Source organism: Polypterus senegalus, chromosome 9 (assembly GCF_016835505.1).
Source record: "Polypterus senegalus isolate Bchr_013 chromosome 9, ASM1683550v1, whole genome shotgun sequence".
NCBI lineage: Eukaryota > Metazoa > Chordata > Cladistia > Polypteriformes > Polypteridae > Polypterus > Polypterus senegalus.
In genome coordinates, this window is record NC_053162.1 from 29,366,798 (window position 1) to 29,383,670 (window position 16,873).

General features: G+C 37.4%; 1 protein-coding gene across 6 annotated transcripts in view; it reads right to left on the reverse strand.

Moving 5' to 3' along the window:
* rbm18 (RNA binding motif protein 18) overlaps nucleotides 1–16,873 on the reverse strand; it is a 74,337-nt gene that overhangs the window by 20,446 nt on the left and 37,018 nt on the right. The gene's annotated exons all lie outside the window — the stretch shown is intronic.

The following is a 16,873-nucleotide window of genomic DNA, read 5'->3' on the forward strand; positions in this document are numbered from 1 at the left end:
GTTAGGCGGGGGTCGTCTTCTTCCTGTGCTGGGTCTTCTTCTTCCTCGCTCGATGACTTGGTCATCTTGGCCAAATCTTCATTGTTCAGCGGCTCGGAGTGGGCATCGAGTAGCTCGTTGATGTCATCACGGGTCATGTTGTTGAATCCTTCTCCTCCTAGCAGTTTTGCCAGCCTGACTGCCTTGTCAACCGCCGAATGCTGAATTTCTTATGTAGAAGAGCCCTTATTGTTGTGCACAACTTCTGTCCACAATTTCTTCCAGCAAGCATTAACCGTCCCTTTCTTCATATCGTTAAGGGCCTTCTGCACGTTCACCATACACAATGTGATCACGTACTTACGCCAGTACTCCTTCAGGGAAAAGTCATTGTCCGTGTCCATTGCCTCGACCATGTGTTGCAGGCTGTTCCTGGTGTACAATGCCTTGAAAGCCCGGATAACTCCTTGATCCATTGGCTGAATCAGTGACGTCGTATTCGGCGGCAAGAACTCTATTTTTACGCCTTGGTAGGATTGATCCAAAGGAAGACCTCCAGCATTGACCAGAAGTAAAAGGACTTTGAACTCCAGGCCTTTTTCTGCCAGGTAGATCTTTCTCCAGGATGAAACATTGGTGAAACCAATCCGACGTTGGGCGTTTCGTAATCCAGGCCTTCGGGTTGTGCATCCAGTACACAGGCAGCAGGTTTTTCTTCTTATTTTTCAGGGCCCGGGGGTTTTTGGACTTGTAAATGAGCCCAGGCTTTATCATAAATCCCGCAGCACTGGCGCACATGACCAGCGTGATGCGATCTTTGTGAGCCTTAAACCCCGGGACTTCTGCCTCCTCCTTCATGATAAAAGTACAAGACGGCATCTGCTTCCAAAACAGGGCTGTCTCATCCATATTAAACACAGTTTCAGGCCGATATCCGCCTTCCTCAATGATCACCTTGAACGTGTCCGCGACATATTTCTCGGCTGCGGCTTTGTCTGCAGAGGCAGCCTCTCCTTGCAGGTTCACACTGGCCAAGTTGAACCTTTTTTTGAATTTTTCAAACCAGCCCTTGCTGGCAGTAAATTCACAGCTCTCGCTGGGGGATTCAGCAGAAGTTCCAGGTTGAGGGTCGTCGTCTAGAGCATCTCCAGCATCCGCAAACCTATCATGAAGTTGCTTGGCTTTTTCTCGGATGATATTGGTGTCCACGGGGATGTTCTTCTTTCGGCAGTCTTCGATCCAAATCCCTAAAGCAGATTCCATCCGGACTACCGCCTTATTAAGTATTATACAATTCGTTTTGCGCCCTGGTTAAAGGACACTGCGGCCGTAGATCATATGCTCTTTTCATCCTTCTTAATATAACGAACCATGGACTCATTGATGTTAGTGGTGTCCTACAGCGGCGTAGCTTTTCCCTTCCTTCAACATGTCCAACAATTTTACCTTTTCAGCAATTGTTAGCATCTTCCTTGGACACGGCCCCAGAAGCAGTAGCAGGAGCAGATCGTTTTGTAGACATAATGAAGGGCTTGACTACAGTACGAACAAAGAAACACGCTGATGCTGCTTGAGCAAGAAGAGATAGATAGATAGATAGATAGATGCCGACTTCACAAAGAAACACGTTGATGCTGAATGAGCAAGATGAGATGGCGACTTCACAAAGAAACACGTTGATACTGAATGAGCGAGACGAGATGTCGGCTTTAAGCGAAAACGAATTCTGCGCTTCCCGTCGCAGAGCCAATCAGCACCCAGGAGCTTAACCGCGTGCTCTGATTGGGTAGCTTCTCAGCCATCTGCCAATAGTGTCCCTTGTTTGAAATCAAATGGACAAACCAACAGAGGAAGCATATACATTACACATATCAGAAATAAAAAGACTGCAGACATCCCCAAAGCAGCGAAAAATCCGCAATATATATTTACATATGCCCGCAATAGAGTGAAGCCGTGAAAATCGAAGCGCGATATAGCGAGGGATTACTGTACATGATACTGAAACCGTGTATCAGCAGAGCAGCTATTCTGGGAGTTTCCTGATCTGCACACTCAGATATTCAAGTTCAGAGATTACCCCAAACAGTTTGAAAGCATAGTAGTGCATTGTCTGCCTGTACAAGCAAAGCAGAAAAACACATTAAAGATAACCAATTAAACTCTTATCCACAACTGGATCAACATATGTTAGAATCAACAAACTGTTTAGAATTCTTTCTAATGTGACTAGAATAATCATTGAAAAAAGGAATTACATTTATATTTGTAAGACGATCATATCTGTAATATGTCGAATCTGTTGCAATTTATTTGGAATTTAAAACTTTTTTTTTCCCTTTTATTTATCAGTTTTCCATTTAACAGCAACATAAATACACATCTCTTCAAATACATAAAAATGCCAAAGGTATCGATAAACATTTTAGTGTTGACTATCAGATACGAACAATAAACCTATAATGCCTAAACCCCATATCCCACCCATAGGCCCACAAAAAAGATAAATAGATAAAATAGATAATGATTAATTAAATAATTAAACAACAAGAAAGTAATTAAAAAAAAAACCCTAATACACAGGATGTTACAAAAAAATACGTAAATAACTAACAAAAAAAAAAAAAAACAATAGTAATAAAATAGGAAATAAATAAATAAAGTTCAATCAGGTGCAATTGTTTCCAAGGATCTAAAATAAGAAACAAAAGGTTGCCAGACCTTCAAAAACCCATCAGCTCTCCCTCTCAGACTAAACTTGATTTTTTCAAGTTTTAAAAAGAACATAAGATCCTTCAGCCAGCGGGCCATGGTCGGGGGATGCGGAGCCTTCCAGGACAATAATATTCTACGTCGTGCTAACAGTGAAGTGAAAGCGATTGCATTCAATTCTGTACTATTAAAAGACGTATCATGATCTCCAGGAACCCCAAATATAGCGATCAAAGGACAGGGTTCCAGTCGGATTCCAAAAACATGAGAAATAATGTCAAAATAGGAGGTCCAGTATAACTGGATTTTGGGGCAAAGAAAAAACATGTGGCTTAAATTGCAGGGAGAGGAGTTACATCGGTCACATAGGTCAGGAACATTGGGATAAATTTTAGATAGTTTAGACTTTGACCAATGTAGCCTATGTACTACTTTAAACTGAATAAGAGAAAGCCTTGCACAAGATGAGGATGAATTTAAAACTTTTTTCTTTAGTCAAATATTTTTACTTATAGTTTTAAACAGTGTTTAATTTAAATATGTATTTATTTTCTAAATATTATAATTCACTTTGTTAATTTTGATTTGTGCTATGTTTGAAAATTTTCCACAATATCATGTTGTTTTTTAAGAACATCTCCAATTTGTGGGGATGGAGAATGCACCCCTGGAAGTCACATTGTGTGACATCACCTGTACAATGGTTTATTGTTCTGACACAGTATTAGAAAGATAGAACAAGTAGATTTTTAAGGACTGGGAAATGAAAATATGCAACCAAAAAGGCAGGCAAGAAATGACAAAACCATGAAGTCAAAATGAATCTTTCACTAAAACCAAAACACTAACCAAAAAAGAGGTGAAATCATTGACAGAAGTTCAAAACAATAATAACTAAAAGACATACAAACTGATACACAATGGTTGTTGAAGTTATAGTGCTCCTAGCCAAAGTCATGGCAGTGGAGTGATAAAAAAATACGGTGACATGGGAATTCTCAGAACATGATAATAACAATTTTAAAGTAGGTTCCAGGCAAAACATGTAACAAAAACAAGCACAAATTTAAAATAAACACACATTAACGTGGAACACATACTATATGTCCTCCTACATTTGCACATGCATATATTACATATGCTTCCATACTGTCAAAAACCAACAGCATATGCTAATATTTTTTAAATAGTACCATTTGTACAAAATGTCTTCCAAAGGTACTTGAAAAAATCCAAAAAAATGTCACAGGCACAAAAGTTTGTACAAAATACAGAAAAATTGTCCTTCTCTTTTCCCCCTGCAACTCATCTGACCAGAAAAATCTAACCCATTCCATTTTCCAAATCAGCTGCTACAGACTGCATGGGCCATATGCTTTTTGTTTATAACATACTTGAAGCTGTCTGCCTTCCTATACTAATGCTGTCATCAACACATGGCCACAAACTAGCAATAAGTAACAAAAAATGCTCTAAGAGATCCAATCTTCATGGCACTGATTGGTTAAGCAGAGTTGGATATGCACATACTAGAGAACATCATTCTATTACTGTAATCTTTGACCAATGGGGGCAATATGCTCCCAATTTGAAATTGTAATGTAATAAGAACCATTTATTTGTGCTGCAATAACTCTAGCATAATTAAGTTAAAAAGGAAGACCTCAAAGATTTTGGCAGCAATTGAACATAAAGAAATAATTTGCTAATGATAAAACTGCCTTAAATATAACTTTTATCAAAACATTTCTTTTGGACATGCCTCCCAATATAAACTGTTGAAACTGTACTCCGTAGCCAAGATAAAAGACACAGAAAGTTATCTTCAAGATAAACTGGTGCTTTCAAAAGAGTGTAACACTAGATAATGTAAGAAAGTGCTCAAAACAAAATACTAATTTTACTAATTGAAACTAAGACACAGCAAAATACCTTGTTCCATTGATCTGTGTCAGCTTAAAATAGTACATTGTACACAAACGTCTTGACTCATTTTGAAAATATTACTAGGTCTATTCTAGGGCTGGGCAAAACAATGATAAAGATAATTATCGCAAAATAACTTTTCCTCGAAAGAAATGTAAGGCATGATCAATAGAAGCCTGATAGTTCCATCCATGTTTTGACAGACAACATGAAAAGCCAATGTTAATAAGAATAGCACCACACTGAACCAATCATGTGGCTGGAACAGAGTTACAGCCACGTCAGGTTAGGATGACGCACACAGTTCTGAGCACAGTAGCGGTTGGCCTGGCGGAGGCACACGAGTTGACGTCTGGGCTGCAGTAGCCATACACTATGGAGTTAATTTACACTTATAAAATGCTCTGAAAATGTCGCTCACCCTTACAAAATTTGTTTTCCTTGCATACAGACCTTTAGTGGTAATCTAACTCCATAGTGCACGCCAGTACGTCAGGAGTAGGAGTGAGATAATAGAGAAAATGACAACAGAAAATGTTAACAAAAACTAAAAAAAAATCGGCATTACCAAAGACGACACTCCAACGGACATGGCCCAAGACTCAAAAGATGACGACTTTGTTGAAAAGAAGGGTCCGGGAATTTGGTAGTATAAAGATAATTTGGCTATGTAAAGTCCGACCAAGCAGAGTAGCCTGCACTGGAAAATGTGTTGAAAGCAGGTTCCCACAAACTTGATTAATACTGCTAATCTTCTGTACCATCTGAAGCAGTGCCATCCTTTAGAGCATGCACAATGCAAGACTTTACAGTCCTAGACCCAAGCAAGTGCTGCACTTGGGATGGGGATTTATTGTGCCTCTGCGCAGTACTGATTTTATTAAACCGTGTTAAGAATGGGGGCACTACAGTGTCATCTGGTATAGCTGCGCAAGGCAATGATTGTGCTTGCTCCTAGGTCAAAACAGTCAATTCCAAAAACTCATGCTTGGTTCAAACTGGGTTGCAAAAAGCACCCTTGACACAAGATTGTAGCTCGCATTAATATAATAGATGGTATCAGATATGAAGGAGATTTTTTCAGAGTTTTCAGTATCAGTTGTGACAGCACACCCATTAATGGTCTCTAGCATATCATATACAATATCATTTCTCAGTTTTTGACCTTTTCTACCATGTGCTGCGATATAGTTATCAGATGAGGCAGTATGTCTTTAAAATTTACACTTTCCAATTTTGGCTGCCCTGTTAACCAGGTACTGTGCAAGTTGAATATAGCCCTCAGCACACACTGTTGTAAAGCCCTATATCCTTCAAACAAAATTTGCACATTGATCCTGTGCTTCATTTTCAGTGTTAGTTGTTACTTTTGACAGGTTTGCAAAGAATGTCAGTTTAGTTTGACCCTTTGCTACTGCACACGCATGGCACTTTAAACATGAGGTGCCTGACTTGTGTCCACTGTATGTTAGCACATTTACCATAGCAAGCAAATAGCACTTGGTTGCCATCGCCATTGATAACAGTTTTTGCAGTCTTGTACTATCCCTTTTTAATGGTGTCCGCTGTGGATGTAAGGCTCTGCAATCTTCAGGAAGCTGCGTGCAAGACAGTATATGCATGGGTCCTAACTGCTGAGGCAAATGTGCTATATGAATTCTATATTCACAGACTTTAGCTTCCGCCAATGCAAAGCTATCGACGGCCTGCTTCCACCCCAATACTGAAAATCTGTCCTGCGCTGCAAGCAGTTAGATTGGGTCCTCAAATTCTGCAATGTAGACATCTACCTTGGAGCATAAGCTAACCACAATTGACTGAATATGTCAATTTTATTTACGTTCTCATTTGTTCAGATTTGAAAGTTGGTTGAATTTGTACTGAGTATATGTACTATTTATTTGTGGGTTTGCTTCCCAACTATTTAAAACAGTTTGAATCTATACAAAGGAAAGGAGATAGTATAGAGAGAGGTTTTTTTTGAGATTTTACTTTGTATTAATACCTACATTATTTATTTGGAACCGACCAAAGAATTTACTTTGTGCTCCCCTGTAAACGTTGAAATCTTTTAAGATTTTAGTTTTAGATTTAATATTTTAAAATAAAGATTTTATTTGGAGTTGATAAACAAATTTAGTGCGTTCTCCTGTAAAACTGGAAATGTTTTGACTGCTCAGAATCAAATCTTATTTTGTATTACCTAATTTTATTTATTTGGAATTGACAAAATAATTTAGTTGTGCAGTTTGTGTTCTGTTTTAACACTTGAAGCTTTTGACAGGTCAGAAGTAAGATTCTAGTTTATTATATGTACCTATTTTATTTATTTCAAATACAGTTGTATCATGTTGCACAGTACATCTGTCATGTTCAGCTTCTGACAAAAAATAAATAATAAATAATATTTAAACCAAAATTAACCTTATGACAGCTTCATATCTCACTTAGGAGTGAAAAGGAACCTTTAAAGTTGACAAAAATTGTGATTTGACTCTAAATTAGAAAGTCTGCTAATCAAAATCTGCCTTATTTTCCTCATCTCCCACCTATTTCTATTCTAGATATTGATCAGTCTTAAAGACAGCATTTCTATAATATAGTAAACCATTTTAAAGTCCCTTCTAGATACCAGAGTACAGTGGAAAAATGATCTCTTACTCAATATTGAGTGGAAGGCAGCCATGCACATAATTCATTCTACCTCCATATGCATAAAGCATTCAATTATTCAACTGCATTTTTTTTTTTAATCAAACACAATTATCTCATTTAACACTAGAATTACAAGAGCCTACGAAAAAACTTGTAGATCCAGCCGACCTTAACTCCCATCGCACCTCTACGTCAGCATCTTTTGTCTTGTAAATGTGCTGATAAAGACAAGCAGCCTGCTATTCCATGCCTCCACGGCCGCAGAACATGCACAAAGTTCTCCCAGCTCATGCCTTGATTATCTAGGAGTGAAGTGCTGGAGTTTTAGAGTGGAAATAATAGATCTGTGTAATACACATTGTTAAAACAGAAACGTTTTTCATATTTTAGTAGTAAATGATAAAATGTTGGCATAAACTATATAATGTGTGAAGCATGAAGTCCAAAGATCAAATAAACACTTTCACACAAGGTTCAAGGATAAGACAACAGCTTCCATGGCGTAGCGGTAAGATTTGCTGACTTGCATTCCCCGGTTCGATCCCAACTGCCTCCTATATTTGCCGTTTTCAGTAGTGAGCTACTCTTATTTTTAATATTATACAGCACACACATACATTTGGTTTGCGTCTGTAACAGCCGATGTACATTTATAGGACTTGTAAAAGTTACCTATTTTTTTTACTTTTATTCTCTCAGTCACAATCACGATACATACTACAGCCCTAGGGATCTGACGCTGTTAGTTTTTATTTGAAACTGGGAATAACTGTAGATGTGAGTAGTGTTTTCAAGCAATGGAACTGGACATTCTCTGATCTGGAGGGATAAAAGCTGACACACAAACGGTGGTGAATCTGCCTTCTTCGTATCTCACCGTCACTTGATTTTTTTTAATTCAGTTTTATTGAGTGTTCCGGCTCACACTGAATTAGCATACACCTTATGGTCTATGATGTCAAAGCCGTAGTCAAAACAAAACAGAGACATAGGTATACTGTATATGATATTTGGAATTATTCATTTTATAACCTGTATAGTACATTTCGGAAAACATTGTGGCACGGATGCAACATTATTCATATTAAAATTTGCATAACATCCTGTGGTTGTAATCAGTGACTGCATTTTTTTTTTCCCCCGATCTTGCTGCTTGTCTTTATCAGTACATTTACAGGACAAAAGACTCTGGCGTAGAGGTACGATAGAATTTAAGGTGGGCCTGATCTACGAGCTTTTTCGTAGGTTCCAGTAATTCTAGTGTTGAAATTGTCCAAAATGGTTCCAGAAGCAAAATCCAACATGCGAACCTTGCACTTGAACTCCAGCTTCACTAGACCACATGATTTGGGCATGTACCAAATTAACATCATTCAGAACAAACATTTTTAAATGCCTATCAGGCAGCCTTGGTGTCACAATCACCCCTAATCCATTAACAGCGGTGTTTGGTGTACTCCCAGATGTACTTAAAATGGAGAAGGACAAACAAACTGTAATCACATTCACTTCACTATTTGCACTTAGACTTGTCTAGCTCAACTGGAAGAATCCTAACCCAACTCTGTTAAGTCAGTAGTTAACCAATGTTATATACTATTTGAAATTGGAAAAAAATGTAATTTTCTCTTATTGGATATGTTCACAACTTTTTTTTTAAACCTGGCACGATCTAATCAATAATATTTTAGAATAAGCATTTATATTGGGGATAAACATTCCTCTCTCTCTTTACTACTCTCGAACTTTTATTTTTAATACCGTAGATCCTGTTATATAAGCCGAGAATTTCGTCCTAGATTTTTGGCTTGGAGTTTGGGGGTCAGTTTATACAACGAGTATCGTTTCAGATTCAAGATTTCCAGCGCAATGCCGGTTTTGCCGATGAATACGGAAGTACGAAACCACAGAGCCATCTTTCAGATGAAGAAGTAACTTTGCATGCCGGTACTTTAAATTAAATAAAGAATTTATTCAAAAAAGTGTTTTAGTTGTTGATTTTATTAATAAAATGTATAATAAATTATCGGGAAGTTTAAAATAAAAGTTTTTGTTTTGATTTACGATCAACATCTTGCGTTACGACCCGGATGCGGTCACATGTATCCGCTTGCGCGATTGTAAACAAACAACAGAGAGCGTTAGTCGCGTCAGTCGGAGCCCAGATACATGTGTTCGTGGATGTAATTTCGGTCATTGCAGTGATTTGCCTATATATATAATTCATTAAGACCATGTAAGCAAGACACATAATTGCTAAGGAAGGAAGAGAAGGTAAAGAAAGCAATCACAATCGAAACGAAGATGGAAATTGTGTGAAAATATGAGAGTGCTGTTCGTGTGACCGCTCTCGCTAATATGTACAGCATGTTGAAATCCACCATCTCGACAATTTTACAAAGAAAAGATTTGCATAAGGAGGCTCCTTCTAAACAATAACCACCTTCCGTTTCATTCTCCTCCTCATCCCTTCCTGCAGCCCAAAGATGTCAAATTAAATGGTGAGTGCTGTATGAAATTGTTGTTTCTAGAATAGAATGCCTTTTATTGTCACTATACACATCTACAATGAGATTAAAAGCAGCTCCTTCAGTGCAGAAAAAAAGTTCTGTATAGGGCTTGTATGTTTTTTTTTTTAGCCTTAGCATAACGCCGGATCTGCGGCCCTGCTTCTGCTTTCTTTCCCTTCTCCGTCTGTGTCGTCTCCTAGACCCGAGAACAATCCACGGAGAGCCCGCTGGTCTCGCTATGTTGTCTGGGATGTTGTGCGTGTGATGAAAAACACTCGAAACAGATGTCTGGCTCGGGTCACCGATGTCTATAAGGTTCTGACGGGTGTAGCGGATGTTCGCGAAACTGATCGTGCACAAACAAGGAAAAAAAAAAGTACAAAAAAGTGCACTGAAAAGGAGAGCCCTGAGCTGCTGCGACCATGCGCGCCGCCATGCTCCTAGCTTAATCTTGCCTACTTCTGGTAGGCTAGGCACTTTTTATAACTTTTTGGTTAGCACATTAGAAAAATTATTGGTGTTTTGGTAAATTATGCACATTATACAACCCTTTTTTATTATGAAAAGGTTAAGTAAGTGTTGCAGTGGGAGGTTCGGAACGCATTATGGGTTAGCCTTCGCGAACGAATTAAGTTTGTAAGTCAAGGGTCCACTGTATTGCGCATTTAAGTTAATCAAATTTATAACAAGTCTCCGGAAATCCACCCGTCGATGTACCGTATTTGCGTATATAGTTTCAACACAAACGTTTCATTTTACCAAACTTCCCTGCAATCACTTCCTGGTTTCCATCAAAAATGCTGGCAGTCTCAAATTCTAGCCGATAAACATGATAAATATACCTGAAGAGACACTTTTAAGGAAATTTAGAAAATTTTGCTTGGAGAAGGGGGTCGGCTTAAATACCAGTCATCGGCAAATACATGTAATTTAGTAGGTAGAGAAGGGGGTCGGCTAATACCGAGTCGGCTTGTATTCCGGGATCTACTGTATATATTTCAATCATTTATTTCTTTTCATTTTGCTGATTATGGCCTACAGGCAATGAAAACTCAAAACACATTATCTAGGAAAATTAGAATATTACATAAGACAAAAAATTACAAAAAATTAAAAAAATTAATGTAGAAATATTGGCCTACTGAAACGTCTGTCCATGCATGCACCCAACACCCGGTCAGGGCTCCCCCCGCATGAATCACTGCATTATGGAAGCGATCAGCCTGTGGCACTGCTGAGGTGCCATGGATGCCCAGAATGCCCAGATCGCAGCCCCCAGCTCACTCGCACCGCTGGTTCCGGTGTCTCCCATCCTCCTCCCGACAGACTCTCCAAAGGTCCAGGCCAGGCGCCTACTCTAGCTGTTGTTTTTTTTTCTCTTTCTCGTGGGTGGGGATGGAATTGAATTTAGTTTTGTTATGTTTGACTTGCTTGTGTGTAATGTTACATTCTTTTAATAAATTAAATAAAAGAAAAAAAGTGATTTGATTTAAATCATGATATATATCAATATTGACTGATATGAAAAAAAATATCGTGATAAGATTTTTTTTCATATCGCCCAGCCCTAGTCTAGACCCTAATTGTGAAGAATGACCTACTTCGTTGGGCCACATATTTTGGAAATGTCCCTTTCTCAGTCTTCACTGTAATAAAATTGTATTTATCAGACAGTCTTGGAATAACAATAATATGTAATTCTCTAACAGCAATGAATGACCTAAAATGGTGAAAGGTTAAGCAGCAAACTACCAGAGGTTTAAATTTAAACTTTAGGTTAGCAAAAACTGAAAAAAGTACATTTCAGAATATTAGAAATGGGCCTTCTTCAGGGAATAACTAATAGTTTACAAACTACAGATGTTTAGATCATTCATTGCATTTCAACATTTGAAGATAAACTGGAAAAAAAGAGGTGTTCTAAAACATTTGATGGGTAGTGTAGATTAAAGTAATGGTGAAAAAGCAGAGTCCGTATTTTGTAAAGTCTCCAAAGATAAATCCAATGGTATGGTCAAATGGCTCTTTGAACAGGTATAAGACATCTAATCTGAATAGAATAAGATATAGTATTACAAGATTTACTGACTTGTAATTTATGTACTACTATTCAATCTTTAAAAAATACACTATTTAAAAATAAATTAGGAACATTAAGACCTAATGTTACAAAGTGGGTCATTAAACACATTCAGTGCCATTGATAATGTTTGAGACAAAGACACATTTTTCCTTGATTTACCCCACTGCTCCAGTTTAAAATTACAAATCAAACAATTCTGCATGGTCCCCTACTTCAATAAAACAAACAAACAAACAAAAGTCTCTATAATTTTCATCAGTGTTTAAGGAATCTATGTGGCTGAATATAGTACTGATAATTACCTTGGGTTAGTTTAAGTTAAAAAATATACCTCATTAAATAATCACAATCTAAATGGCTTAACAGATGGATGTAATAATTCAAAACCTAGAAATAAAACTGTATGTTTACAAACCTTTGGTCTGAAAGTAGTGGAACTAGGCATTGTGTTTTGGCCAGATCTAGGATCCATATCCTGTCATCTGATGTGAACATGAATCTCAATGATAGCAATTCCTTATTCACAACTCTTTCCCTTTCCTCTGGATTTCCGCCTGGCACTTCTAGTGCTATTCAAATTCAGACATAAGACTTCTTCTAAACAATGCATAGCAGAAGATCAACAGCAATAAAAACATACTTAGACACATGCTAAATCTATCACTACAGAAAATATTTCCTTGTCAATAAGTCAATGTGCTACAACATGAGGTTTATACTGTATGCTGCATTTTGTCTTCTGCAAAAATCATTTGAAGATGTTTTTTAAGCATAAAAGGTGTATGATCCAGTTGTCATATATACCATTAATATGTAGAGTGTGTCATTTTTTTTAACATTTGTTACTGGATGAAGTACAGTCCAGGCAAAACTTGCACAGAAACAATGAATAATTGTAAATGTTTAACATGTTCCCTGACATATTTGAATCCTTGCTAAAGTTTACACTTTTTTGGTTTAATGTAGTGGAGAAAATATTTAAAAGTTTGTTCTAAATTAGTCTATAATGTTGCATGTTACAAAGGGCTACTGGCCCCTCCTGTGGTTTATTTTCTCCAGGAACTTACTTAAAAAGAAACATAGCTTTTGTATCCTCTGTACCAACAGACCAAATTTAATGATAGCTGGAAACTATGTTAGCATAACTTTAATTACAATTTAATCAAAGGTGTTGATTATGGAATTATTGTTTAACTACGTTGTTTAACTATGTATAAAATGTTGTTTAATTATATATTTTACCACTGATGCTCTATCTGTAAGTCTGTGTAGGTACTCAGCAATTATCACTATATGAGAAAATGAATTGACCTGAACTTAATTTCTAAGTCCCCTTTCCTAGAAAGCAGTACTAACCCAGTACCTGACTTGGTCCACAAAGGAGGAAGTGGTGAGTTTGTAGATTACAGAGAGGAGCAAGATTGCCTATTGATACAGCAGAGAATAATTATAAAGTTCAGCTGAAGAAAAAATGTCATAAGGAAGAAGAGAACAAATATCATGGTATGAAACACAGGTATGCAAATGTCACTGTCATCAACCATATTAGCTACACAGGAGATATTTAAAGACTACACAAACATTGGCTATGTAAATAAATTAAATATATGTTAAAATACAGCTTTTTCTTTGAAATGATACTCTTTTGAATGTATGTGGTGGGATGTTTATTTTGACTCCATTAATCAATTTTTTCATTTTTTTTTCTTCTTTGCTGTTAATTATAAAGTTTATAAATCTATTGAGTGATCTTTCAGTGTCTGGGAATATCATCTGTCTATATCAGTTAAAGGGTAAGTTCTTAATTTTTCTATTCAAAGTTATTTCTTCACAAACATGGCAGACAGTGGTCTCCACAAGCAAAACTTATTTGTGTGTAGAATAACAATTTCAGATTAGAAACCAAAAATCACAATAGTGATAAACATATTAAACAGGCTCCAACTCAGATAAAATAATTTATACATCAAACAACACAGTAATTAGAGGAAGAGTATATAGAAGAAAATACTGTAAACACACAAAACATACAACTAAACAAATTTGTTTTAGCAATAAGCAATTTAAAAAATGAACGTAAATAATGAAGAAACCACAATAGAAAAACAAATAAGCAAACAAGCAAACTATTGGGTTAATGTCTATAGTGTCTTATGTCCGTCCACCTCCTTGGGGAAATTATACTGGAAGCAAAGGGGAAGTCACTAAAAAGGGAGCTGAGAACTTCAGATACTTACGTGTTCTGCTTCTAATTTGAGAGGGTTGTGAAGACATGTCATATTGAAGAAGCCTCTGAAGGTCAACCAAATATTACTAAGAGAAAACCCTTCCCATTAAGATCAGTGAGAAATGAAGAGGTGTGTCTCTTCTAGTCATGCAATATACTGGGCACATATAAAAGAGGGTGAAAAGAAAGAAGAATTTGACTTTGGGTGCCAATAGCATCAGAACTCTGTTTGGAAATTGGAAAAAGACACTGTTGACCATGTAAAAGAAAGAATTCGTATAATTGAGAATGTTTACACTGAATATACAGTATTTTGAACATGGTCCATTACACTGCCTGTTATGAAAACCCCACTTTTTTACTTCATTCCAATTAAAGTTAGCATTTCAAACCTGCTTATTCTTATACAAGGTCATGTGGGGCTACATACTGATCATGGCAGTACTGATTGGTTGAATTGATGTACACAAATTGCTCTTTAATCAGACATGCACATCTTTCGGGATGAGGAAGAAAAGAAAAAAAAAAAACATGTGGACATGGGGTGAACATTCAAGCTCTATATAACCAAAGCCTGGGTACTGAATTGTAGCTAACTACTCTGCCACCATGCTGCCCTTTCAATTGAATTTAGCTGAAAATAGCCTATAATAAACATGCCCAACATACGTAGATTTAATTTTTTTGCAATGGTAAAGTGGCTTAGATGGTTGAGCCCACTTCAGCTATCACAACATGACAAAGACACATCATAAACAAATTACAACCATAATCAGGAAAAGTTAATTATTATTAATTTCAGAACAGTACCATACAGTGGAACCTCGGTTCACAACTATAATTCGTTCCAAAACTCTGGTCGTAAACCGAGTTGGTCGTGAACCGAAGCAATTTCCCCCATAGGATTGTATGTAAATACAATTAATCCGTTCCAGACCGTACGAACTGTATGTAAATATATTTTTTTAAAGATTTGTAAGCACAAATATAGTTAATTATATGATAGAATGCACATCTAATAGTAAACTAAATGTAAAAACATTGAATAACACAGAGAAAACCTTGAACAACAGAGAAAACTAACACTGTAAGAGTTTGCAAAATAGCCTTATGACCTGATCACTGTAAACACTTTTTTTAAGGAGTTTTAAACACAGGGGGAAAAAAAAGAACATTTGAACAAATCCAAATTTTATTTAAAAACCAACCATAAGCAACCAAGAAATTAACATTGCAGGAGTTCATGCTAATAGCCTTATAACCCGATCGCTGTAAACACTTTTTTTAAAATGAGTTTTAATCACAGGGGAAAAAAGGAACATTTGAAAAATCTGTAATTTAATAAACCACCAAGAAAAGTAACATTGCAACAAATCACGCTACGAACCACTTCCTGTAAACTTTTTTTTAAATGAGTTTTAAGCACAGGGAAAAAAAAGAACATTTGAAAAAAGAGAAAAGTAACATTGCAACAGTTCACGCTACGAACTGAAAAATTAACTTTTAAAAAATCCGTAATACAAAAACCATAAACCACCATGAAAACTAACCTTGCATGAGTAGAGTTGTGCATGAAGTGAGGAGGAACTGGGTGGAGAGGAGGTTACAGTTTTGAGGGAGTGTCCGCTCCGCGATGGAGGGATGTTTTCCTTCAGGTGTTTTCTCTGTTGTGATTTCTTGGGTTTCTGGTGTTTTTAGCTGTTTTAGGCAGGTTATTCTCTTAGAGATATCGCTTCACGGCGGGAGCAAAAGCCTCGTGCAGCCATTCCAAAAACAAGGTCCTTGTGACCCACCCATTAGCGTTTGCCCACCACATCACAGGCAGTCTGGCTTTGTTTACATTATGCTGCTTGAAAGCACGAGGGTTCTCAAATTGGTAAACAACAAGTAGTGGCGTGATTTTTACATCGCCACTAGCGTTAGCACACAGCAAAACAGTTAACCTGTCCTTCATTGGTTTATGGCTGGGCATAGCCTTCTCTTCCTGGGTAATGTAGGTCCTCTTCGGCATCCTCTTCCAGAACAATGTAGCCTTCGTCCTCCACTAATTTCGTGAAATTTTTCACGAATTCTTTCGCAGCTTCAGTGTCGGAACTAGCAGCTTCTCCATGCCTTACCACACTATGAATGCCACTTCTTTTGCGAAACTTTTCAAACCATCCTCTACTGGCTTTAAATTCCTCACTTTCGGCACTCGTAGAAGGATAATTTTGCAGCAAATCACCATGAATCTTCCTGGCGTTCTCGCATAACATCGCCTCGCTTACGCTATCCCCTGCAAGTTGATTCTCGTTCAGCCACACTAGCAAAGGTTTTTCCACCTCTTCCAGCACTTGAGGCCTCTGTGTGGTTAATGCTGTAACTCCTTTTGCAACATCAGCTGCTTTAATAGATTCTTTCTGCTTTAGAATAGTCGAAATCGTAGATTTTGACTTCTTGTACTCGGCGGCAAGATCAGTAACACGAATGTCACGCTCAAACTTTTCAATGATTTCTTTCTTTACTTCGATTTCAATTTTCTTCAAAACCTTCTTCTCACCACTCTTCACTTGCTTAGAGGCCATGGTTAACTGCAAAAGCACACGAAATACTGTAGAGCACAAAGAGATCACAGGTAAAGCACGCACGTCTGACTGAGAACAATGAACAGGGAGCGACTCAACATGTGCTTAAATACAGTAATCGGCGCGTACAAACCGGAAGGGAAATGGAATAGAGCACAAAGAGTTCACAGCGAAAGCATGCACACATGTGCAAGCACGCACGTCTGACCGAGAACAA